This window comes from Struthio camelus, chromosome 18 (genome assembly GCF_040807025.1).
Source record: "Struthio camelus isolate bStrCam1 chromosome 18, bStrCam1.hap1, whole genome shotgun sequence".
NCBI lineage: Eukaryota > Metazoa > Chordata > Aves > Struthioniformes > Struthionidae > Struthio > Struthio camelus.
In genome coordinates, this window is record NC_090959.1 from 6,593,602 (window position 1) to 6,617,876 (window position 24,275).

General features: G+C 42.1%; 1 long non-coding RNA gene across 8 annotated transcripts in view; it reads left to right on the forward strand.

Annotated features, from left to right (window-relative positions):
* The window catches only part of LOC138061524 (uncharacterized), a 32,927-nt gene extending 14,478 nt beyond the window's left edge, over nt 1-18,449 (forward strand). For 4 of the 8 annotated variants that reach the window (XR_011135350.1, XR_011135349.1, XR_011135351.1 and 1 more), the window contains 4 exons: nt 5,536-5,665; nt 8,480-8,572; nt 8,796-14,427; nt 14,762-18,449. This is a non-coding gene — a long non-coding RNA (uncharacterized lncRNA). Of the gene's footprint in view, nt 1-5,535; nt 5,666-6,600; nt 6,797-8,479; nt 8,573-8,795; nt 14,428-14,761 lie in introns of all 8 variants that reach the window. The other 4 variants (XR_011135355.1, XR_011135356.1, XR_011135352.1 and 1 more) reach the window with 4 other exon arrangements.
* The last annotated feature ends 5,826 nt before the right edge of the window (nt 18,450-24,275 follow it).

Consider the following 24,275-nt stretch of genomic DNA (forward strand, 5'->3'; position numbering starts at 1 on the left):
TCATTTCATACACACACCCTGAACAGCTTTTGCATGGTTTATTTCGTTTTCTGAAACCATTTTTCACCAGCCTGTTTTCTCAGCTGGGAAACTTCTGGTGTAGTGTTTTCAAAAAAATATTGCATTTGGCATTACAAGAAAACAGAGCCTTTAAGACATTAAAAGGACAATATCCTTGTTTGACTTGGCCCAAGGAAGCAGAGCTATAGGAATTTTAGATTTTTGTACCACCCAAAGAATAGGTAAAAGAAATTTTCCACTCTTAAACCCAGTTTACATGGGAATTTGAGAATTGATTTAGCTTGATTTTTTTCCCCTTTTAAAGACTTCTCTGAGTACTTTGTGTCAGTGTAGCGGGACTTTATTAGAGTGAAGGAATAAGCAAAGTGATGGGGATCAGTTCATGTCTAGATTCTGATATACCATGGTCCAAAACTCAGACTGAAGCTGAGTGGATCTTATTTTTGTTTGGCTAGGACCACATCCTGATATGCTTGCTCACACAGATATTTACAAAGTGCAGACAGACAAATTTGAAATGATTTAATACTGGCACAGCTCGTCTTTACTTAAGGCAAATGTAAGCTGCATAGTGCGATAGTGTGAACCACGACTTTTATCAGCTTTGCAGATAGCACTGGTATCAGAGAGGGCAGTGATTAGGTGACAGGACAATGTAGGTAATAGGGTTTATAGGTACCCTAATGGCTGGCAAGTGATGGATGAGATTAGGGAAAATCAAGTGCAAACAAGACCTACACCGGTATCACTTAGTTAACTAAAGGATATATAGCTCTTCAAGGAGCTCAAAGTGTTTTGAGTTTTCTCCCTGACTCTGTTCGAGCCAGTAGGTGATTTGGCATTTGCTGTTGTGGCCACCTACAATTTTTACATATGAGACCCTACAAGCGCCATTCGCTGTTACTTATTGTATTAGAGACTTGGTCCAAAATTCTCCGTGTAAAGTATGGTTCATAGCTTTGGAAAAGGATGGAACAATAATGTTTTGATGTTCCTTTTGTTCACTTGTTCTAAAATAGAAAAGTAGCAGCTGTTCGTATCAGAAACTTCACCATCCTATACAGTTTTCAGGTCCTATCAGCTAAGAAATAAAAGCAGAAGTTTGGAATTGTTGGTAGTATAAGGTGGAGGTCAGACAATTTCAAATATAGATTTTGAAGACAAATATATTGCTGTTAAATAAACAGAGGGGAAAAATAGATTAAAAGATCCTAATTGGAAAAAGTGCAACATAAATTAAACAAGTATATGCAAATGTTTAAGATGATGCTGAAATATTCTATGCTCTGTTTTTCTTTCACTTTGCTACTGCTAAAGTAAGGGTAAATCATCAGGTATCTTTCTGCTGGCATTGCAGAGCCTTGATGTACATGGTGTGTGCATCTGCCTGTCTGCGCATATGTGTAGATGAATGTGTGTGTCCTAAGGCCTTGGCAGCAGCTGGTAGTGAGAACGCTGGCACTTCAGCATCCGAACGCTATCAAGCGGGCTATAAATACATGGTCCTTGAACTAATATTCTCTTCAGGTGGGAAAAAAAAAAAAGTAAGAAAAATCCAATTAAGGATTAAAATGCATTAGCTAGTTTATTTGGCCAGTATGGAACTAGAACGAAAAGCTGCCAAAGAGTACTAGGAACTTTTGTTGAGCACACTGGTGGTCTTTTTAAAGACATTGATTTCGGACAGAGACAAAATAACCCTGAGGACAGCATATATTGTCTCTCCATTTCAGGAGACTACAAATCCCTGATGTAAAGTGAACACTGATGCTTTCTTTTCGGACCATAGGAGGGAATTTTTGGACCACAAAAACATCTGATTAGGGCCATCTTTACAGATAGTGGAGAGACATGGTACAACTGCAGGTACAACTGCACCTTATCCTGTCGCAGATGTCTAAAACAGGTCCAGTAACCCAACGGTCACTGGTGCCCTAACGTGGCTTTTGCTCTTCTCTTCATCTATCAGTGTGTATTGCATATATGTGTGTATGTCTTTATGTTTGCTTGTGTATGTGTACTTGCGCATGAGAAAAAATATATGCTAATCACTTGTGTAAAGAGGATGGTCTCTGTGGATATGAAAACCTAGAACTTTGGCAGCTTCCCACAGGACTTTGGGTAATGATTCCTAATAATTAAGTTTAGATATGGAATAATTCTGGTACTTTACATGGAGATTGTCAAGACTCCATATTTGGAAATATTGTTCTTTAGGTCCGCATGTATACGGTGAACTAATATATTTGCCTAGGGAAAAGTCATTTTAGGCTCTCTCTAAATTGCAAGTGAACTGATGATATCAGACTATCAGTATATGCAAATATCAATATAAACACCTCATATAAACACCTCTGCTGAAATGAGAGCCTTTAAGGCACCTTGAAACTGGTAGCAGGGTTTTATTCTGCTTGCACAGGGCCCAGTGCAATGTGGCCCTGGCCTGCTGGTGGGGCAGTTGTGTGCTACCATAACACAAAGTCAGTAAAAATGATTCAGGAGCTGAGAATAAAATGGGAAGGGAAGAGAGTTGCATGAGGGAATTTGCAATAACGCTGTCTGGTGCTGTCAGCCTGGACCCTTCTACTCCTGTAAATAGAAAATAGTAAATCTGGTAAAGTGTGAGGGCTCTTATCTTGCTCTGTCTTTCAGCAAAGCAGAGACCCATGCCACATGGCCTCCCAAAAATGCATTCTTTGTTCAGCCAAGAGTTTCACCCTGTAAACATTTCCCAATCACTGCATTAAAATGATTGCATTTATCGTTTTGGCCTGCCATAAACTTTGGTCTGATAGTCTGTTCTGCAAGGGGCTGATGCTTTGGGAACAACGTTGTCAGTGCTGAGGACTGTGACAGCAGTCACTGAGATCTCAGTTGCTGCCACGTAGACCAGCAGAAGCCGAGTGTTGCCCACTGCGCTCCATGTTCTGTCTCACTCATGTTTCCTTACAACTTTTAACCCAAGTTTGCCTAATATTTTGTAAAGCACAAGGAAATACATCCCATTTTGTTTAGACTGAGGTCGAGGGGAAATTATAATGTTCCTTTTTGTCACACTCCGCTAGATTAATTTATATACCACTAATCATCATTGCTGGGAAGTCACATGTCATTTTTAATTTTCTTCTTTACAGACCCTCTACTGTTATGGTTGTGTCACTGAGAGTAGATACATCATGTTTTAATGGCAATTCTTTTAACTGCGTCGTTACACTATTTTCTGGAAACATATAAGCTAAGCTAACGAAGCGTAGTATCCATGTCCCTGGCTTTGCCAGCTTAGTGACAGTAGGAAAGGAATGAGATTTGTTAATTCCTGCAATGATACAGCATGAGCCAATACAGAACTGGTCCCAGTCACCCGTAAATGGTGCTGTGGGGAAGATACCATGGGTTCTTAAGAACTGAAGAAAAAGAAGATTCCACCTTTGCTGCATGTTTGTGTAGCACCTAGCACAATAGTGTCTTCTTCCACTGAGGGAGATCTTTTATTTTGTCTTCTGGTTTGTGGAAGTAAAAGTAAAGGTTTAGATGTAGAGGGGAACATTATAGTTGAGCTAGGAGATGGAGCTTTCTGAAAGTGAATGGCTACATCATTTAAAAAGTATAATGCTTAATATAGGGCCAACTTCATAGATAGGTCAGGTTGCTCAGGGCCTTGTGCTGCCAACTGTTAAGTATCTTAAAGGATGGACATTTCACCATTGCTCTGTGCAGCCTGTTCCAGACCCTTAACATCCTCCTGGTGATTTTGTTTTCAACTGAGTTGGAATTTGCATTACTGCAACTTGTCATGGTTGCCTCTCATCCTTTCCTTGTGCACACCTAAGAAAAACTGGACTATTTTCTTTGTAGCCATCCGCTAATTGGTGGAAAGGACCGACTAGATCCCCTCCCTTCACCTTCTCCAGGCTGAACAAATTCCACTCCCTCAGCCTCTCCCATCCTGAGAGTCCACGACTGGACTCGCTCTGGTTTGTTCATATCTTGCTTGCACTGGGAGTGGGGGAAGTGGTCCAAGACTGAGCATTGTGCTCTAGATGTTCTCTAGATGTGGATGATATTGTTTATTAGTCATTTAATAATTAAGTGCCTAGTCAACAGTGAAACATTTGGGAAGGAGTTTCTTTGGTGCCTGGCTTCATTAAACCTTCTGTACCCAAACGTATGCTCTATCAGCGTCGGCTTGAGCACTTCATCCTGTCCTAATCACTGTAATGGACTTATGGAAGGCAGGGTAAGGGAGAAGAAAAGCAGATTATTGTTGCCTTTTTGCATGTCAGGGTGCATGTGCATGTGCTCTGTAAACTTACCTTAAGAAAAAAACCCAGGAATCTGTATGAAAAGAAAGAATAAAGCCCCAAGCCACATCAGCCTTCCAAAATTTACACTTCTTTCGGGCATACTGGCCTCCCTCTGTTGCCTTCAGGAGCGCTTTGCCACATTCCAGCCCCTTTCTGGAACAAGTGTTTTAATCAGAGTATTATATTCTCGTCCACTAAGCTCTTACCAGCACGACGAGTGGGACCTCCTTCACTTGGCAACGGTTTCCGTCAGCGATCTGTCTTCTGTAACTATTTCCGTGGGAAGGCCTTCCATCTGGCGCTTGGCAGAGAGGGGAACTTTCCTCTCAAATGTTTTCTCTCTCTCTCTCTTGCCCTGTTTAAGGTATATCCTTTGGAAGTCTACAGCTTTCAAGATTTATTTTTGCACAGAGTACATAACTTTGTTTCACGTGGTCTGGATTTCTTTTCTTTTAACAAAACGCCACCCCCATACCCTGCTTATCCTGGCAGAGAGAGAAGAATGCTGTTTGCTTTAACATTACCTTCGGTCTCAGTATGCAACAGGTCAAAAGATGTGACAAGTACACATACTAATCCCTTTCCCTTTCAGTTAATAGAATAACACAGATGGGAAAGTTTACATTGGGATCTGACACTCACTCCAAGCTAAAGTTAAGAAAGAGATGGGATTGGACATTGCCTTTCAGATCAGAGCAATTACCACATAAATTCACCTACCCAGAGCGCATTGAGAAGCCCGTCATCCTAGACAATGTTTGCTCTACTAAGAACACCCCTTTCCCCTTTCTCTTCTACTCTCCTTCTGAAACTTATAGGTAAAATTGAATAAAATACTGAAAGTTTTTGTAGAATGAAATATTTCTCAAGAATCAGTGATGTTCAAGTGAAAAAATGCTAACATTTTCCATTGAGACACCACTATTTGTTTTGAAATGGCGACTTTTTAAACACTTGACATTTTTGAGTGCTGAAGCATCATGTAGGAAAATTCTCGCTAAACCCAGCTGTTTTTCCGCAAATATTAATTTGATTTCATTAGAATCCCATACTACCAGTTTTATTTTGCCTAATGGACCATTTATGTTTCATTTGATTCAGTTTTCTTTTTCTTTATAACCCCCAGAATATGCTCGCTGATATTCTGCACAGTGTATCCTATTCATAAGTCTGCATATCTGAAGATTTGCCACTTACTTTATGCCTGCAGGAAACATAGAGAAGAATGCAACCTTTAGAAGATTATGCCTAAGAATATGCCTATGAAGGGAAAAGTGAGAGCACTGAGTAACTGAACAGCTTGATATGTCAGTCATCAGACATCACTGTCGGTCTGTAAGGTTTGTACCTCATACCATGAACACCTTCTGCCTGCTTCCCCAAGGTGGCATGTTTCTGGGCAGCTGGTAACTGGGCACTCCTTAATTTAAGGTATTGAGGATAACTCTGCAGAGGAGTTGATGGAGCTGATAGCTAAGAGCTATTCCAACAGACATTGGCTTCAGAGTATAAATCTAAGGAGGGAGAAATTGTATCTTCTTCATTAGAAAAACAAAAATCTAGTTTTAAAAAACAAGCTATATGTTGATTAATGAAATTAGAAATACATAAAAATGTATACATAAAAACTATTAGTTGTGCTGACACAAAGAGGCATGTTTGCACTGAACTTACTAGCAATCAAGATACTTCAGTTAATTTGTATTAGAAACCATGCATTTAAGGTCTGTATAACCACAAATGTATTGTTCACGGCAAGCATTCAGTTAGTGACCTGCTTTCTGATTAGAGAACTAACATTTTATTGTGTTCGAGAATCACTGCATATCTTTTTTATTTAATTTCTTACAAAACGTGCAGTTTCAGAATTGCTTTTCTGCTTTGCTTTAAGGCAGTATGAATTTCAGGGTAGATAGGGTGCGTACCTCTTTCAGCCTGCTAGTTACTAGCACCCTTGATAACTCACTAATACTCGGTTTAGCTATGGATTTGGCTTGGCTATGGATTTACACGCTCTAATGAACAGGAAAAATAGACTTGAAGTTGTACAAAAAGACATTATAAAAAGGCAGGGAATAAAAACTAGCAGTATGATTTAGCTATCAAGATAACTTTCAAGCTTCTAAGTCACTTAGGCATGCTTGACAGTGTGACACTAGCGTTATGGTGCATGGAAACGAGCAGTGTAAGGTAGACAGCCTGGCTTCGGTAGAGACAGCACTCCCGTTGCAGTGTATATAACCGTCATATTGATCTCCCCGTCCTGACTTGGCAGCACCTCCCAGGCTCAGCCATGGTGTGTGGACCATCTGGAGGAGAGAAAAAGAGCAATCTGAGAGCTGGTTAGAAGAAACCTGAGGCCTCGAGCTGAAGTGGAGGGTCCCTCTAGACCAATGGAGAGACGCCTCCTAGAGGGAGCCTAAGGCAGACTAGCTTAGACTAGTTGCTGTTATTTTGGTGACTAGCAAGAGGTAAGAGAAATCCTATGCTTAGCACTGGTCCACAGAGACACTTAGATGCATAGGCCAGGATTAATGATGTCTCGGTTTAGGCAGTTATCTAAGGTGTTAGAGTTAGGGATCTCCCTGGTCCTTTCTGGTTAGCTAACGAGACAAGCACTTCCTGTGGAGCGGGCCATCCCCCAGGAGCTCTGATTTGACTTCTGGAGGTGCCTTTCTCTCTCAAGAGAGAAGAAGTCCTGAAGTAAGCACTGGGGTGACTAACTGTAGGTCAGGTGAGTCCAGGCCTTGCCCTACGTAGGGACCAACGTGCCCATTGGTTTCAGGGCGAGGCACCTAAATGGTTTTGTCAGGCTGACCTTTATTCCCTTTTGTAATTCCATTTCTGGCTTCTTGGCTAAGAGCTCAGCAAGGAAGGACAATTAGTGCCAATCACAAGCAAAGCTTTTGCAACGCGGGTGACTGTCCACAAGAAGCACAGTTGAGACCACTAACTGTTTTATTTGTTTTTCTTCCAAATTCTGCTGATTGAGAAGCTCGTGAGATATATCCCATTTCCTTGAGGGTCCTCAGGGAGGCAGCCCTTTCCTAGCTTGCTTTGGTCAACATAGGCAGTGTAACACTATTGGCACTGTACTGAACTTGCTATGCTGGTAGGTCTTGTAGCACAGGGAGCTACACAGGTTCTTAAAGTATGCCCACATGGGGGGATCTGATTCAATACAACAGCCAGCTTATTTCAGCTGCTGAGCTGTTGCCGTTAGGTGGTAAACACTTTAATTCATTGTCACTCCAAGCCTGATTTGAACTAGTGACCTGGAGACAAAAGTCTGAGCTATTCAGTTGTGATCAATAAAATTCTCATAATGGAGATAGTGCTAGAGAGACTCCATCGTCACTGGGAGCCACTTCCCTCAGCTTTCTAAAAATAACCCCGATGCATGCTAAAGTGCCAGGTGGAGGTTTTTGGCTCTATATTTGCCTGCAGACCTAAATTTTAAACCTTCAGGTACGTTCATATCTCTCTGCTCTAGGTTATGCCCACAGATATCACCCAGTGCAGGAGGCAGCATGGAAGCTGCATCATCCTGTGGTTAGTCTGAGCAGGCCTTTAGATGTTCCTTGGAATCACACTCCTCCCTGCTTCCTCCACTTTGAGGGAGGCCAGTAATTTGTCGGTAGCCTTTTAACCCAGGGAGGCCTTTTTGCCCTCCCGTCTCCTACCCCACACAGCCAAAGAGCTTCTTGCTAGCAAACTGAGCTGAACCTTGCTTCATTTCCTCCCATGTAATCTCACCCTCTACTTGGAGGAAAAAGGGGCTGAATAGATTCCACTTACTTCTTCCCCTGTGGCCGATCTGTCAATCCTTCTTGGGTACGGGAACACAGACCAAGTCACATTCAGTCTGGTAGTAATTAATTCAGACAGAGGCACAGCTTGCACTTTAACTGGACTTTGCATCTAAACATCTCCAAGTACTTCAAAAATTACAATTCTGCAATGTAAATAAAATACACCAGCCCATCCGTTTTACGAACCATCATTGCTATCGATAGGATTTTCCTCTACTGACATTATTAGGAATGGTTCCACCAAGCTTAGTTTGAGCTGGATGACCTCCTTAGAAATCATTTTTTGACCATGTCACTTATGTGTTTGTATCAATTTGTTTTATTCAACATATTTTCATGAAGGAAGGATTTTTGCTTCCTGATGCAACTGGTACAGCACGGACCTGATCCCTATAACCTCGCAAGCCAGAAACAGCTACAAGACAACAGTTGGTGGTAAACATTTGCTTTTATAAAAATGTCTCATCTATCCAGAAAATGGTTTTTTTTAATATATAATGGGACTAAGGTACAGCTTAAATGCCAGTTTGCCATTTAAAGCATACAATTAAATATGCATGTATGTAGATTATAAAATTGTTTGGGAAGCACAGACAGAAGGGAAATATCCGATGAGTTATTTATGTGTTAAGCTATTGTCTGTTTATTCTCATTCTAGAGATCATGTGGCTAATGAAGACAACCTTATAACACAACATTCAAAATATAGATTATTTTTGGACCAAGAAAGCAAAGTTTGCTGCAATGCCTACAAGAAGAGCTGGCAATGCCAGGGAACGTGGGGTGCTAAGAGTATTGCTTATCGTGGTTGTTTCACAGATCTCTTTCTTTTCTTGTTTGTTTGTCTCTGTCTGTCTCTTGTCCTACATTTAGATATTAAGCTCTTTGGGCAAAGCGTGATTTGGCATTCAGTATTAGAGCAGCCCAATATTATCCCAAAGGAGCCTACGATTTGGAACCAAATGATGATGGTTATAATATATATTGAATGTAAGTCACAAAGCAAGCTCCACAACTGAGCTTGAGTTTAAAGATACCACTTTATAAAGAGTTTATGAGAAAGCACAAATCTTGCACAGTCATCTTTAGATCCTCTTTCAGTCCCTCGTGAATGACAGCCATGTATTCTAGGAAACGGGTAACCACACACATTTTGCCGAGTTTACTTCCTGATGATATCCCAGTGAGGACATAAGAGAACATTTGGGCCTGGCTTTGTGTTTCTTGTGAATTTCCTATGTGTCAAATCTCCTTTTGTCACAAGATCATCTTATCACTCCCTTTCCAAGAATTTAGTTGACTCACCTCTCCTAAGTTTCTTTTTCCTGTGTGTACTTCTCTTTCACTTCATCTAATACCAGTCCTGCCTTATTCCTTGGTGCCATTCTAAAATATATATGCATTTCAGTGCCATTTGCAGAGCTGAACTGTGCCATGTGAACCCAGTCCTACAGGAGGGAGTAAGGTAAAGCAGCACCATACCTGGAAGAGCAGCAGGAGGTGGAAAACTTCCATGATATCGAGGCTGTTTTCAGGCACCTTGAATTTGACCTATGTTCTCATGCCTAATGTTATCCACATGATATTCTGGACCTTCAGAGCTGCCAAATCAATATGAAACCAAGGCTGAACTTGGAGAATTAGACGGAATACAGCTGTTGGTGACTTTGTATCCTTCTCAGTCAGGGAGCCTACTACTGGCAAAGCTGTGTGAATAATAGACTGTTTTTATTTTCTGACAATTCTGAAAACATGCAGCAAAAATATTTTTTGAAAAAGCTTTGAGTATTCAGAATAATCTGTCTTTTAAAAGTGCGTGAATTGAAAAGCTGTCAGCCTTCCTTTTTGAGTTGAACGAGAAGTTTCACTTGATTTTTTGGACATTTAATTTTTTTTGTTCATTTAACTTTTAAGTTCTAAATAAAAACCCTGCAAAATCTGAAGCAGTGTTAAAAATTATGAATGAAAAATGCAGATATTTTCCTTTGAAAATTTGAAAACGAACAATTTGAATGCTTGTAAACTGTTTTTTGTTTGAAATTATTATTTTAAACCGCTATATTTTGCAGAAAATGACACAAAATATAAAATACTGTAATATTATTTATATATAATAAGAATAATATTTAAAACTAGTGTTATATAGTAATAATAATATTTTGGCTGATCAGAGGTAAGATTTTGGCCAAATCATGACTACAACATTTTGACCAATGGTCTTGTCTCTTCTCGCTCCCTGTATAAGCTCTTCAACATGATACCAAAGACACCATATAGTCTCACTTGAGGCAATGACTGCAACTTTGCTTGGTCCTAACATAGCCTGTACAAGTAGGGAAAAAACTCATCATCTTCTTTGTCACTTGCGCTCTCCAACTTTCTAAGGGTTTCTAAAGAAATACTGTCTGTACTGCAGCCAGAAAGGCAGAGAGCCCAAGGCAAATGCAGCCCTCATTGAAATGGGGATCTGAATGCTACAAATGACACAGGATCATGTAAATATTACTGCATGGGATTAAGGGCACACTTGATCAACTGTGCAAATACTGTACAGATAGCTATGCACATCCAGTAAGTGTGATGTGTCCTAGACATACTGGACTGTATGTGCCTTTCCCTGTGTGCTCTGGAAGGCTGAATTCCCTGTCTGCTAAATCTGTACTGGGGAGCTTAGTAGCCAAACTAAATCCAGCTTTTCGTAAAACTTCTGCCTCCAGCCTCTCATATATACGTATACGTGTATGTGCGTGTGTGCGCGCGCATGTGTGTGTGTGTGTGTGTGTGTCCATAATTTGAGTAGTGGAGCTCTAGTCTGGGATGATTGTTCCATCAGTTGCCACCAGAACCACCTCTTCTGCTTTTCTGCTTTGTGGCAGGCGGTGTTGGTCAAATTGCTGAGGTGTGGGTTTCTACTGTTTTAGGTGCTCGCTGCAGTGGTGTACATTGTATTCATATAACAGAAAAAGGTGGTTACCCATCCATTTCCAAAGAAAGAAACAATACTCCCTCCTTCCGTTTTGCAGTAAGGGTATTCATCTGTTGATCCTCTTGGCAGATAGAGAAAGGTAGTTAAAGTGATGGAGGCTAGGTTAATACTTGGACCTTTACTTGGAAACAGGCCAGTAAAAAAGAACTAAATGACCAAAAAGAATGGAAGATGATCAATTAAAACTCCTTTAGAAGGAAGAGGCTGTTGGTACTTCTCCAGGATCTTGAGGTAACGTCCCAGTTCATGCTCACCATTGGGTTATACTGCACTGTGTAAGTCACAAAATTATCTAGAGAAGTGATTCAGTGAAGTAGAATTTGCCATTTGCCTCCCTCAGATCACCCACAGATGTCCTGGGACATCCAAGAATGCAAAACTATTTTTTAATAAGAGGGCAGTGGGACTGAATCAACAGAGACCATGTGAGACACGTTTGGTGCATGTGATTCTCACGTGCAAGTCATCTGCTTCTTCTACCAAGAAATTTGGCAAAAATGGATCTGCGTGTCTGAATAGCAGAAAGTTAATATCTGACAGGCCTCAACTGTAATTTTCACATGAGAGGGTTTAAGTAGAATGAATTAAAAGTGAAATCTGTGGTGCACCTCAAGGCACAGTGCACTCCTTTTTTGCCACTTCACACACAACTCTTGGTGTTACTTTCCTTTTCTGGATTGAGAACGTCTTCTCTTGGAAAGTATATTTCCAAGTGGTTCAGGGAAAGAGCTTCTTTAATACCATCTTCTTTTTACTGCTTAAGAAGTTTTACCTTACCTTGGTATCCTACTGAACCTGGGACTATGATAGTTTTTCCTTATACTTTAAACTCTCATAGTGATGCGATAGGGTTTGGCAAATGGTGACTGCCATGTATACTGGTGCAGTTGTGTGTAAATATAAAAATTCTGGGCCAAACTGAGCCGTTAGGAGAGCAGAGCTGTCCCTTCACAGTGGTTATGGTGACAAATGTGAAACATTTGTAGAAAGGGACTATATTAGTCACCAGCTGTTACTGTAAGCCTTTCACATTATTTAATGATCCGAGCAGGGCTTAGGCAGCCAAGCAGGGGTCTGTATGGCCCCTAAGTGCCTCTCAGAACCTTGTAAAACTGGGGCACGATCTTGCCCTCTCTTATCTGTAATGCTACTTGTGAAACAAAATGTGCAGGTATTTGGCCCGTTAACCACGGATGCAAACCGCAGCAGAGCTTGAGGGTGTTTCATTAGAACTCTATTAAAAAAAAAAAAAAAAAAACAAGATTTAAAAACAATCAGAATCCTCAGAACAAAACCTCACGATATAAATCCTACCCAGTCTCCATTGCCTTTTACCTGTGGGTACCTGCGTGTTTCTTTTAACTTGTGACTATTGCAACTGTTAAGAGTGGCAGTGCACTTTATTTATTTATTTATTTATTTATTTATTTATTTAAACCAAGTTTTAAAACCCTGTGCAAATCTGGGCACAGGCATGTAAAAACGAACGAGCAAAGGCTTAGCGGGGCGTTGTTTTGTTCTGCTTGTGAATGCAATTTTATACATTGCTGCAGCTGGCTGTTCCTCTTTTAACAGCCAAGCTCTTCAAACCATGTGCTTAGGACAGCTTATAAATTGCCAGGCTAGATACAGATGATTATGTCTGGCAGAATGTCTTTATGGTACTGGCCATAAGGGGAAAGCATATGTAACGCTGTTGAACGCTGATGGAAATATGATACCTGACTGGTGCCTAGTGCCATCTATGATCCAAGTGACGGTGGTTATGAAGTGACAGTCTGCTTGATACTGGTTTTAAACTGTATTCCCTTATTAGTGGCAGGCCTGAAGGATATCTAAAACAAACTTTTAAGAGAATTTAAGACAGATGAACTCTGGCATTTTGTTTTGACTCAAGATAATTAGGGCCCGGAGTGATTAAATCTGGACACACCTCTGGTCTGTGCTAGCACCGGCTGTTAGTGAGGTATCTACCTAGCGGTGCCAAAGAAAGGTCAATAAAAGGGTAACAAAAGGAATAACAGACAACTGCTTGAGTATTTTGGAAGATCAATCAAAAAGGTATTTTTTTCAGATATTGTTTTGAGGCCCTGCTGTCATCAGGAACAGGGTGAAATAAGAGTGAAATATTCTGCATGGTGTTACTCAGTGGTCTCAGGGAAACAAGTGGCAGTAAATTGAAATCATCAAGGACCCAAGTTTTGTAGCTTTAGGCTGATCCAGCAGCCAGGCTCAGCATAGATAACCCAAGCCTTGCTCATCCAACATCTTCAAACAAATAAAAAAGGGATTGGGGGCTCAGTAATTAACACTTTCACACACCACTCCATCTCAGCTATGCAAAAAATCATTTTGGCTAAACCGATAAACAGAAGGGGCACTATTCCGAACACTTTTACAATGAACTCTACTCATCTCAGCTGTCCATTCTAGGCCTTCGAAAAGCAGGCAGATACAAAAGTTCATAAACCTTTGCAGTGTTGGGTTCTTGGTGTGGAGTGTCTGTGAAGCACAGTTTTCTTTTTAACCATCCTGTTTTTTTTTTTAATCAAGATGAGTTGAGAATTCAAGATCTCAAAATAGCTGGCAAATTTCAACATTTTGTGGCATATTTTAACCTAACAATTTCGAAAAAAATGTTTGAATTTTAATCTCTAAGGCGTTACTTGTTTATGAATAAACACATTCACCTTTTGAAATGAAAAGTTGTTTGTACTAGAAAATAAAATCTTTCGCTCAAAACTTCAGAATATTTCAGCAGGTTTGAAAGTTTTCGCCTCATTTTTTTTTAGCAATTAGGTAAAGTATCAGTCATACTTTTCTGCAAATAGTTTTAAAGTTGGCATTTCCCAGTGAAAAAAAAATTAGGAGAACATTTTCCAGTTTTTTCTCCCTGAGGTTGCGTGCAGCCAGCATACAAGGATTTGCGCCTCGGAAATGGTGAGTTGTGCGGTTCAGCTGTGCTTTTCCCTAGTGCTCAATGGAAAATAGGTACCCAATTTCCACAGCTCTAAAGGGATTACTGTGCCTCACTCCGTTAGTGCCCTACACAATTCCAATTTGACTTTTTTTCTTGACGCTTCTCTTTTTTAGGAAGCTGGTTGCTGGGGGGAAAGCGGAAAGCCTGCCCTGAGCTGTGACCTCTCCCTGCGGCGGAGGGGCAGGAGCTGTGATACAGGAGGGCTCGCGCTGGTGACCGAGAGCCCCGGCTTTGTACCACGTTGCTGATGAAGTGAAAGGATCGTGTGCTGCTGGCTCTGAAGTGAAAACAATCACTCTGAAATCTCAGAGCTTCCTTAGAAATGTAAAAAAATGGGGTGGGAGCATAAGTTAATTGTGCTTTTACACACTGTTATACTTGTCACCGTGCCAGACTCTACATTTCTTCCAAGGGTGAAATGAAAACTCCAAATTCATGTGGTTATGAAACAATTTCAGTATGAGCACTCAGTGAAGAATTATAAAGTGGGAAAGACACAATCCTGTGTCTCAGCTGGTTGAGAAGGGTCTGAATTGATCAAGGCTTCTTCCAGCTTGGAGGAGCCTTTGGAGTGTATTGAAACCATTCTTCATTTGTATGTTGAGTGTATATAAGGTATTGCAGAAAAGCTGATTTGTTATGACATTTCTTTGATTAGGAGACGAGGCAACTGGCAGAAGGCATCACCGTCATTCCAAGAAATGTTGTTCCTCTACAACTGAAGATTTAAGCAATGAGTCTGATTTGCCCTGTTCTACACCAAGATAAATTCATACATTGGAAAGTGGACGCAAGAAGAAGTCACTGGCACTGCAGGGGATTTCTAGAGTCATACTGGTTGCAGGGGGAGACCTCAGTGCAAAAGGACAAAACATTTTCTGTCACTGCAGGATTGGAGCTTCAGGTTCCTGGAGGCCTCTGGAGGCCAGGCTGGGATCAGCCCCTTTTGTTTTAGTCTGGAGACCAAGGAAGTGCAAAGCTATTTTAAAATTATGTTTACCCTTACGATTTGATTCTGGACCACGTGTGCTTCACTGAGATCAGAATTACAAGATCACTCACTTCTCATTTACACCAGAAACAGGCCCAGACGAGATCAAATGGGATCAGTATCTTGCTCGACAAATAGCGTTCTGCTTGTTTTTGTTATTAGAGATGAATCAAGAAGAAAAAAGTGCAGCAGGAAGAGGCCAAAATACCCTGAGGCTAAATCTAAACTGGAGCCAATCCATATTAAAAACTTGAGTGTGCCTAAAATTAGTACGTTCAGATTTATTCTTTTAGGTACATAAACCCAGATCCTTCAGGCAGCTTCGTTGCCTAGCTCCCACTTGGGTGCTTCACTCCGACTGATAACACCATTCTCTAATTCAGGCACCCAGGTTTTCAAGAAACGTTTGTGCTATGAAGAACAGTTGGTCTTGAGGGAAAACATTTACATAATGATAGCAATTTTCAGGAAAATGAAAAGTACTGGATGAAAAAGAAGGTTTTGACATTGTGTGAAATATGGGATTTACACACAGTAGTTTTTACTGTGTGTAGATAAATGGGTGATTTACCATATATTGATTCACACGCCATTTGTAAGTGTCTAATTTATTTATTTGTAGAGATGTACGGAAACCCTGGTTTGAAAAGCAGTTTGCATAACATCTGGTATGTCAACAATGTAACCTTTCAATTTACTTGTTGGTGAAAATGTCAATATAATGAACCTGAACTCAGCATTGGTTTACACAAATTTCCTGGCAGACAAAGCAGTAATGATTTGCATGTCAGTGTAAGTGACACGTGCCCTCCAGTTCTGAATAGTTTATACAGCAAAGAGGTGTAAAAGGAACAGAGCACATTGCCGGTTACTTACAGGTTTATGCTGGCAGTATAAACTGCATGTATTTGTATAGTGTGAAACACTATCTCATTTTGACTTCCAGTTTCTCAAAAATGGCCTTTGATTTTTCTCTGAAATTGCCATTTTTTTTTTTTTTTGGAAACACAGAAGAAGATAAGAGTAAAAGTACAGCCCTGAAGGTGACTTTAGATCGTGGTGCTATGCAGTCCATGGACATTTCCTAGGTACATATTGTTTCAATTACTTTTAAAATGTATATGTTTTCTATAGACAAAGATGTTATACTTGGATACGGCAGAGGAATTTAGCAGATTCTTGATTGCTGTTAATAATATACCAACAGCAATGGCAACAATAATATATTGTTTTCACCTCTTAGATTACTGCTCTTATGAGATGGGTCACGTAAATCACATGGCCTTTTTTCTCACTCCGCAACTCGTTGCCTCAAACTTTTAAAGCAGAAGAATGATAATTGCTGTTGATATGAAATTCACTTTGAGGGCAGAACCAAAGTCCGTTGATGCCATCAGGTGTTCCGCTTTGATTTTAGGGGGTTAGGCCTGTACAGAGAAGTCACTGCCTAACCCCTTTCTCCAAACTTGAAGTGTAAAAAGGCGGGAGACCTGCTCTTAAAAAAGATGCATCCTAACCCATCAGTCTGCTGTGCTTTGCAGTGCGTGGTAGGGCAGGAGTGGCCGACGGGGCTGCCCGACGTCCGCCAGCAGCACAGCCTCCATAACGCCGCTCGTGGCCGGCTCTGCTCCCCGCTGTGTGCCTTCGCGGGAAGGATGCTGGGCTGACAGAGCAGGTTATCTCCTTCCTTCCTCTTCTCCCCTCGTTCCCCACCCCAAAGATCTGCTTTGCGGTTTGGATTTCATTCAGCTTACCAAAAACAAAAAATAAAAAAGTGGGGGAGGGAGGAGGGAAGGAGATAGTTACTTGACTAGCTAGTATATGCCTTTTCTTTTTCCTATCTTTCTTTTTTCTTTCTTTCTTTTTTTTTTTTTAAAGACCAGATGCTGTCTGTTTCCCATTGTTCTGCCCACACTATCCGGTTTGGATCTGATTTAGGTGGGGTATGTACCTACATGTGAGGGAGAGGGTCACAGCAAAAGCACTATGTGTCTGTTAATTTTCTGATAGCTTTAAAAAAATTAAAACCATGTTTGACCCCGCACTTGCAGCTAAGAAAAAGTAACTTCAAAAGGCTTTCCAGGGCTTTTAATTTTGGGGGAGGATTTCTAATATCTAGTCTGAATACATAGACGGAACCAATGATAATCATTTGTGAGAGCTTTTCAGATTTTATTAATCATTGTATACTACTTTCTACATACATTTTCTATCTGGCCATTATTTATAGTTCCTTTATATGGTTAAAAACTTGTTGTGAGGTGATATTTTCCTTTCAGGCCAGTTTGGCCACAATCCTGCAGGTGCTCCCGCATCATGGGACCCTGGGGCACCTCCAGTCACTTTTGGAGAGGTTCCTGCCCCAGCCCCGCTGCAGCCCTATGCTGAGCGGAGACATGAGAGCAGAGCTCACCCATAAAGTCTCCCTCATACCCAATTTCCATGCAGGGGAAATGCAGGCTGGAGAGGATCTGCAGTGAGGTCCAGCATACCCTCACCTGGTGGCCAGGGCGCCGGGATGCAGCGCCTGCAGTGGAGCGTGCTTGCCCTCCGGTCTAGACGGATCCTGTGACGCTCTCAGATTTCCTAAGATCTGGTGGTCTGATTTTTTTAAGCATTTCTTCAAAAATCACAGTAGCTGTTTGTGCAAGCACTTGTGATTATAACACCATTTAGGCAAAGGTTTTATTGATTGATGTGATGCTTTAAATAAATATGCAGACAGAACTAACTCACTTTGTAAATAATCAAAGCAGAAAACAGAAAGTCATGAAGACATATGAAAATCAAGAACAGAGCAGCTGTATCCTCACTCCCAGGTTAACGATCTTTTTATCGTGTTACTTCTAGGCCTAATGAGAGAGTGCAGTGAGTCAGACAAGTGGCAAACACTAACTTGGTGCTTCCCACCTGCACCTTAGTGGATAAGATGCACCTGAAACTGCTTAGGACAGAGCTTTCATAGAGGGTATGGGAGAAGGAAGGAAATTATGGTAAATTTGGGACTGGGTTGGTCTGGGTAGGGCAAGGCAAGGCAGATGAGCCAAACTGAATTAAAATGAATTTTCTCTTTATATTTTTAGAAAGGTACTATTTAAAGACTTCTGGCTGCACAAAGGGAATTTTATGAAGGACTTTTTGGGGCTGATTTTAAGGTTTTTAATGCCACAATAATGACAAAATCCTATAAATATCTGAATGGTGCTGAAGTTATTTATTTATTTATTTATTTGCTGCTTTAGCGTGGGACTCCTGCTGAGTTTTCCCTCCAGCTGCGTCGACTCAGGACCCTGCCTGCCTGGAGCTCTGTGCAACGTTACAGCAAACGCGGCGCATTGTTTAGAACCTGGGCACACTTCCCACTGCATTAAAATAAAATTGAGTTCTCATAGGTCACGTTGCTGGCCTAGCTGGTATAGTTCTTTAAAGGTCTCTCCCCTTTCCTCCTTTTGTTGGGCATTCATTCCTCTCTCTCTTCGTCTGGATATTTGAAAATGAGGTCACGACTTAGCCAGTGCCTTAATCCCATCAACTTTCTTTGCTCTGTAGCCAAAACCTGCTAAAGACTCTTTCGCTCTGCTGTATTTTTTCTGTAATGCTAACTTTCTCAGCTCCTTGTTTACACAGATGGAGGCAACGCGTTTAACTGAGAAAACAAAAGCATATAACTGTATCTACATAACTTGTGTGCCTACATGTGGCCTCTTTTGTGTGACCTCTGGTTTCTCGGCTCTACGCTAAATCTTAGCTGCTTGGCTTCAGGCTCCTGAAGTGCTCTGAAGCCCTTGAACGCCCACCTGACCACTTTCTTTCGTTTTAATGCTTGTTTGTCTTTACTGCTCTTCCGTGCTCTGGACAGCTGACAAAGCAAGCAGGTGCTTTTCAGGCTAAAAAACCTGCTGCCGTGTGAGCGAAGCCTCCTCCGGATGGGTGCCTGCCTGGCAGCTGGCTGGGTGCGCGCACTGGTCAGCTGTCTGGAGCAGATACTGAGCTCGATATTCAGACACTGCAAAGTTGCAAGCAGACCACATGCATGCATTACCCCGTGGAGAACAGAGCTCCTTGCTTTTTTATTTTCGGAAAAGAATAAGGGCTGAAAGCGAAGCTGCTAAGGAAGGTCTGCCGGCTTCCTCCGTGTGTGCCTGGTGGCTTCGTTTGCTTGTGCTAAGGAGGTGAACAGCAGTGACTAGCACCGGAGGTGAGTTTGGCCTGACTGGAAATGAGGTAGGGGTGAGACTAATGGAGAGAGGGGGAAAAAAAAAAGAGTCGGGCAACAGTTAGTTCAGAGAGAGAGTGCTCATACGGGCTTGAGTTTCGTGTTGAGGCTCTGATTTATCTGAGCTGAGCATGGCATCAGCTGAAACTCAGAACAAAACTAGGACACAAACTTAATTGCAAAACCAGCTGAAACCACAGGACTCAGTCACAGAAAATTCTCACTCATTTGAGGCTGGCATACAGTTTCACTCTAAGCTTCAGCAGAAAGTTTTGGGGCCCCCAGAACAGATTCAGGGAGTTAAAATTCAGGTTTATTTCCAAATTCAAACCTGGACTAGCAGAGGTATTGAGCGGTGTGATTGCAAAGTATTCACTGGAGGAGTGGTGGTGGAGGGATTGGCACAATGCTTTTCCACCTAGCAGCGAGATTCACAGGGGATATTTCATAACTGTTGATGTAAATAGATATGGTCATCTTAAAATACCTCCGTTCAGCACTATAACAATGAGTGACACAGAAAAAACCTAAGATCAACAGCTGTTTCTCTTGCAAAAATGAACCAAGAACCTCAGACCTACTGAAACTGCCCAACCACAGCGCTTACGTTATTTTTCTAATTGTCAACTGTTGATGGCTGTGATTCTGATTCCTGGAAATAACTGGGGAGAGAGAGGCCTATTCCTAACATGAACAGACTTGTGGTTGTGTTGACAGAGCCAAAACAACAGCTTAGAGCGAATGGTTCCAGCAGTATCGCTCCCTGGCCTGTCACTGTCTCTCCACCGCTCCCTCCGAGGATATCTCCTGCTGCAGACATTCATCACACAACAGGCTTTCTCTCCTCCCGCCCCCTCCTGCCACTAGACTGTTTTTGCCTACAAAAACAGCCAGGATGCATATCCCAAAGCATGCCACTTCCTCCTTTGCTCACAAGAGCTGGTTGATTACTTTTTTTTTTTTTTTATAGCAAAAGCAGACGGGATCCTTGCAGGAGGGCTGAGGTTGAGGGAGGCTTTGCATGGAGGGGCTGCCCGATGTGAGCACTTGCCCAGAGCCAGTGGGGTCCCTCCGCCTCGCTCTTGGCTCCCTGGATATCACAGGGGCAAATGCCTGAGAAGCTGCGGAGTTTTTGTTTCTTGATGGTATTTGGGAAAGCAAAGTACTTCTGTGGTTGAGAGATACCATGCGCTTAGCTCTAAACTCTGCTCTACTCGGGTAGGTTGAAGTGTGTGAGATTTCCAGGAGATCTAACGGTGTGCAGATTGGGGGAAGCTGTGCGCAACTCCCATTTGGATGGGGAAAATCGTTGCCGCTGAGCTGAGTGCGGCTCCGGGTAGCAGATTGCCTGGTAGCATGGCAGGGAGGTGAATCCTCTTGCTGGGACAGGCAAGCAGTCAAAATGTGCAGAATTTCTGGTACCTTCAGTGTTTTTTATTTATGGGAATGAAACTGGGCGTTTTTTCTTTTTTTAAATGTGTGCTTATTGCTGCGTGTGTGAGGCGTGGAGTTTTGCCATCAGTAGATTTCTCCATTTGGATTGGTTTGTTTTTCTGATTTTACAAGGGCTGAAGAGGGCATCAATTCTGGGCAAAAAAAATAAAGTAGCATATTGGTGGGGGGGATCCAAGTAAAACAATATCTTAATTTCATTTGTCTTACTAGCACGCACATGTAGGCGTTTGTTATTTCTGAAGGCTCTCTTGTCGATTGGACATTGAACAGTTGTGACTTCTGTTACAGGTTACAGTCCCCAGTTTCATTTCACACTCTTTTCATCTGCCATAAACGAAGCCCAGAATGGGTTTGCTGTGCCCACCGAGGCACACTGGGAAAACGCTGCAACCTCCAAGCTGGGGAGGAGACTTTGCAGAAGAAGGTGTTTGCATCCTCTCTGCCCTACCACGGGTTGAGCAGTGAAACCCACAACATGCCCCCTAGGAGGAAAGCTGCAGCTTTCTGAGGGAACCCCACTGAGGTCCGCACAAGAGGAGAAAACAGGCATCCTGGTAAAGCAAAACCAAAAGATTGGGAGCGAACGCTGGCTGTGGCGGGGCCGGTTTCCCCTGGGTCACCTACAGCTCCAAGCCTTGTGAGCTGCTGCTCGGGTGCCAGTGGGTGCCGGTGTTGGTGTGTCTAGGTTTGTGCATCGCTGACACCTCCAGCGCTGCCACTGTGCGCGCAGCTGCTGGGAACTGGGCTGGCCACCGCCAAGCTGCCTTTCCCTTCCAGCCCATCCACCTTTATCGGGGAAGAAATACTGTCTGTTTGTTTAGGTGAGATATTAGTCTGACCCTAGAGATCCAGGTCACTGTAAATGTAACACAAGCCCTATTTCCTGTTAGGAAAGGGGAAAAAATATGCCTGCGAATTATCTCTGATGTGCTGCCAATTGTCAGAGAAGATTCAATTTGGTGGAGAATTACCATGCTCTTAAAGAGCTGCACTAGTGACAGAGATTTAGGGCAGCTATTCCTGCCAGAAATGGGAGATGTGCCTTTGATTTCCATAAAATTAGGCTTGTGGCTGGTAGAGTTGCCCCTCTGCATTGCTCTAGGGAAAGTGCGCGGTTCGGAGGAGAGGTGGAAGCGGTGATTCCTGTTAACTCAGCGCCTGGGAGGGTTTGAGCCCTTGCATGGCCAGAGGGCCAGATGGGACAACGGGGTCGGGCCAGTGGAGAGCAGGGGCAGAGCTTTCCATGAATGCTTTCTGTGGAAAGAGAAGAAATGGCATGTTCGTGCTGCACAGCTGATGAGCCTGGCCGAAAAGAGAAAAGAAGTTGCTCTGTGTGTGCGCGTGTTTTTGTATGCACATATGTGTTCACTGATAATCCAATAGAGCAAATATGTGACCTGTGTAATGACCCAAAGCTGCTACAATAAATAGCAGTATAGACCACTCATGTATTTTCCCTTCTTTTGCATTTCCTGGATTGAGGCCAATTGCAGCTGTCATCTGAGGCAGCATATGTCTTCCACAAATGCAGCAATGTGAGGATAGGCAAATAGATTGACCTATTTGGTGTCTTGTATGATAGGTTTAAAAAAAAAAAAAAAACTGGCAGCGAAGCTGTTTCTCCTTATTTGTCCTTATGTTTATTGCAAAGAGTTTTCAATATTTAAACTTAGGCCTGGGTGGAGGCCCGCTACACCTGGGCAAAGCTGAGCTTCACATACTAGGCCTGTCTTCAGAAACATTCATCCTCAAAAGTTGTCTGTGGCAAAGAAATTAAAATTAAAGAAGAGTCCATGGAACATATCCCACAAAGTTATCCATCTGTTAACTGGATATTAAATAGGCACTTTGCAAGTTGGCATTCCTGGTGCCTTTGTGTGCCAATGACGAATCTTCCACAAAAGAGACCATCCTTTCCTAGTGGCAGAATAATTCTTAAATAAAAGCTGTATAATCCATTAAAAAAAAAAAAACTAAATAGACCTAATTTTTATTTAGCTTAACTACCACAACAAACAATAGCTTGCTCAGTGGTTGGAAGAGGACCAGAAGAAATGCAGAAAAACAACTTTTAAGAAGGCACAGGATAAGGTGTGCTTTTTTTCTTTCTTTTTTTTTTTAAACAGCTGGTGACCTCTCCTACTTGCTATCACAAAGTCAGCCAGATGACTGAGGGTGACTCACTTAGCACCTGACACTCTCCTCTCCTCTCCCCAGTACTCAGTGAGCAAAGCATGCTTTCATCAGTATCTCTCAGTCTATGGACACTCACCTGGGTAATGCCTAACTATCTCTGAATCAGCTGGGGCATGCCTCACATCAGCAAAATTATCCTCCCTGCAGTCCTTTGCAAGCTGTTAACCTTCTGCGCTACGGTCCAGGCTTCCAGGCAAGGTAGTGGAGATTTACCAAATTCTCTGAGGCCATTTTTCAGACTCATCAAGGTTTTGCCTGGCGGGCTGGAGCTTGGCAGGGTGGGTGAGCCGGGGCCAATAAGCAGCTGGATTCCTCGGCAGTGAAACAAGGCGCTGGTGTGAGCTCACATGGCCGGCCCTGTGCAATATTCCTGGTCTTTGACTTTGTCCGGAAGTGCCTCATGCTGTGGAAAGTACAGAAACTGCTTCTAGTATGAATATGTATTTTTTTTTCTTCCTTTTTTCCATTATGACTCTCACTTCGGAATAATGCTGGTGTAGGGGAGGGAAATACCTATTTTTTATGAAAATGCAGCATTTCGTTTCATCAAACGTTGCTTAACAGAGATGTGGGTTATTGTCTGGACAGTTGGGTTATTGGCTGGACAGTTGGACAAGCTGGTCGAAAGCCAGTGCTGCATCCCAAAGCAGATGCCTGCACGGCTCGTGACTTTGCTGTTAGCTGCTGCAGCCACGGGCTTGTGTGGGGCAACCCATTACGTTAGTGAAAATTAATTCCTCAGATGTTTCCCATCACCATCTTCTGAAAGAGCTTCTGAAAGAGCTGCTGAACTGACGATTTTTCTCCTGTTCCTTCAACCTTTTCCTGGCTGTCTCCTAAACACAGTCCAAGCTTAGACAACTCATGTTTTCCCTGGTTGCATCTGTGCTGCAATATAGTCCACATATGTATGTGTATATATATATATATATATATATGGAAACAGGTGATTGGGCATCAGATTTGTATGAAATCAAGGTGGGAGGGTATTAGCAAGAAAGCAAAATGTGGAGAAAGGTCCTTTTAGCCTCCATTTCCTTATGTTCTGAAATCCCCTTTACAGATGGCTTCTTCTTTCCAAGTATCGTAAATCCTATTAATCCTTTTCATAATTTTAGTCCATTGAAAATTATGCCATGATTGCTTGAGGAAGTCTGAGATCCACTTTGAAAGGCTAAAATGGACTTAATGTTTTTCTTGTATGATAAATCCATTTTAAGCTTCTTCGTCTGCCTTCACCAAAAATGCAAAGTTTAATGCTTTATAATCAATGTAGGTAATAGGTCTTTTAATATACTTTCCAGCCTAAGAGTT